The following is a 2,937-nucleotide window of genomic DNA, read 5'->3' as shown; positions in this document are numbered from 1 at the left end:
ATGTTTTACTTGGTGTAAAGCAGTTGATGGCTTCCAATTTCCGTAGGATTTATGTGCAGCCCTCCCTAGCTCACTTTTCTCATCCTAAGGGTCAAGGAGCAGTCAGGTAGAGGTGGACTAGGGTAAATCAGGATTTACAAATGAGGTCTGGGGTCCCTCTGCTGGATTGTTCTAGAAACTCCTTAAATTCTGTATGGAAAACCTAGATGTGTCAGCAAGGATGAGAAGCCCCTGACATTTAGATCACAGACCCTTCCTGCTTACTTTTGTTCCCAACTCAGAAAGTCGTGTGGGCACAGGAAATAAATTGTTAGGATAATATATCTGACTTCTCTGGAGAAAATCTCAAGGAAATGAAGCCTAGAGTGGATCCATATTTAGAGTCCAAGTCAAATTTTCCTGAGTGCAAGCAATTTAATTCTTCCAAGTCGTCCAGAGGGCTTAGTTGTGAATTCCACAAAGAGACTTATAACACCAGGAGCCCATTGGTCCAATCCCCTAATCCTTTTAGAATTTTAAAGTTATACCTGCCCTATCTGCTTAAGAGATGAAGCCCCTGGAGAGCTTCCTTCATTACCAAATAGGTAATAGGATTCCTCCTATTTGCTTAGTAGCATAGCAGAAATCATTCTGGCTGTCTCCAGGAGGTGCCCTTCTCAGCCCAAATGCCTTTGCTCTGAAAACTGCTAATCCATATCCTAGTGAGACTGGTTTTCTATACTGTCACCTGTTCAAAGTGCATTCAGCTTGAGAACCATGGTTAACAGAGAGATTGGTGTTGTCCAATCAATCAGCAATAACAACAGAAGCATTTCCTAGACCTAATAGATTTCCTGGAGTGTACTCTGTCATGGCTTATAATCTTCCCCTGAAGTAGAGCTAGCTAGCTGGAGGTTCAAAGTTGTGGAATTTGAGTGATGGCTTTGTGGCTTCTGCAAGACATCCTTAAACACATTCTGCTTTGAAATAATAGAGTTACAGGAAGTAGCAAAGATTGTACAGGGCTAATGCACCTTTTATCTGTTTTTCACCAATGCTCACATCTTATGTAGTTGTAGTACAATACAAGGACATTTACATTGGTAAAATGTGTATGTATAGTTCAATGATATTTTAACATATAGATTCTATAAACATCACTGCAATTAACATACAGATCTATTTCTTAACCACAAGATTTCTCATGCTACCCCTTTATCTCCCACCATCCCTAAACCATGGTCATCACTACTCTGCTTTTTATCTCCATAATTTTGTCAGTTTGATAATGTTATATAAATTGAATTATATCTTTGAGACTGGCATTTTTTTCACTCACTATAATGCTATTATATCCATCCAAGACTGTTGCATGTCTCAATAGTTCATTCCTTTTTAATGTTGATAAAATGTTTATTTATGAAGGACATTTTGGTTGTTTCCAGTTTTGAGCTACTACAAAGTTACTATGAACATTCATGGACAGGATTTTTTATGGACATAAATTTTCATTTATCTGGGATAAATGCTCATGGATTAAGTTTCTGAGTTGCATGGTAAGTGCATGTTTACTCTTTGAAAGAAACTACCATACTATTTTCCAGAAATACTGTAACATTTTATATCTCCACCAGCAATGTATGAGAGATCCAGTTTCTATGCCTTCTCACCAACAATGATAGTGGCTATATATGACTATCATATATATATTGGTTGTCAAATGATCCTTTATTGAAATATTTTCCTTTGTAGTTATCAACTAGCTGGGCATTTCATTGTAACACTATTGATGTCATCTATCATGTCATGAGGGTGGTGGCCATCAACATTGCAGCCCATAGATTGGGTAGTCCCTTGAATCCCTTTAATAGTTCCAGAGAGTTCTCTGGCTAAATATCAGTGCCATATCTATCAGGCAATATTGAAAATCTCATCAAAAGTGATATTTACACCATTCTTAATGTTTTTCTGCTTCTATCTATCTCTTGGTGGTTCCTGGAGGGGTTTGATAATCAGGGCAGAAGCAGAAGGTACCACTTCAATCTGGGCATGTCTGTTCTGAATGGTCAGTTTCACTGTAGTACCCAGACCCTTCTAATCACTGGTTGCCTTGGTGATGTCATCACCAAACTTTTTTGGATACAGACCCATGGGACCAATCTTTGGGGCCAGGGCAGATGTGGCACTCATTACCCAACTGTTGCACCTAAGTTATAAACTTTGATCTCGTTGAGGTTGAACATAGGCAGCATGGTGGAGGCAGATAGTTTCAGATGAACTGGTTTGGGGATGACTGAAAACAGTTGCACCTTCACCTCTTTTGAGCCAAAAGCCGAAAAGAGCAGCTACCATATATTTTTGATGTTTCTCTGCAATAATTAGGCTAATAGCATACATTTGCAACTTCACCATAATCATATTATTCACCAGCATGTTTCTGCAGACATATTTGGTCAGAGGAATATCAAGATTTCAGTTAATTTATTTCTATATTAACCAGTAAGTCTACAGACATATACAAAATACAATGGTGCGGTGATTAAGCAAAGCTTATATTCAGATGAGCTGTAATTCAAGAGTGATATGGTTCTGCTTCATGGGTTGACACCTTAATATTAGGGAGGGGAGATTAGTGGTACACTGTTCTAGGCAATTGCAACTAAAAAGTGAAGAGACAGATAATGTTCCTATTATAGAGCTTACATTACAGGGAAGAGAGATGTATAATAAACATCTTTGGAAGTGTCAGTAGTGATAGTACTGTCTTGAAACTAAACCAAGGTTAATTATAAAGAGGAAAAGGGGTTCCTTACAGATATTTTGGTTAGAGAAGAGTTATGTGAGTTATGCAGTTAGTATTTAAGATTCACTCTTTCTTTCTTTCTTTCTCTCTTTCTTTCTTTCCTTTTCTTTTATTTTCTTTAAGAAAATAAAAGTTATTTAAAGATAGAATGGAGC

At 37.6% G+C, this 2,937-nt stretch overlaps 1 pseudogene; it reads right to left on the bottom strand.

The window, feature by feature from the left end:
• Window positions 1–1,734: 1,734 nt before the first annotated feature.
• Window positions 1,735–2,231, bottom strand: LOC128772761 (60S ribosomal protein L12-like; annotated as a pseudogene).
• Window positions 2,232–2,937: the final 706 nt, after the last annotated feature.

Source organism: Panthera pardus, unplaced genomic scaffold (genome assembly GCF_024362965.1).
Source record: "Panthera pardus isolate Hobbes unplaced genomic scaffold, ASM2436296v1 HiC_scaffold_24, whole genome shotgun sequence".
Lineage (NCBI taxonomy): Eukaryota > Metazoa > Chordata > Mammalia > Carnivora > Felidae > Panthera > Panthera pardus.
Note: the sequence above shows the minus strand (reverse complement) of the source record. Positions and strands in the feature narration are given on the sequence as shown.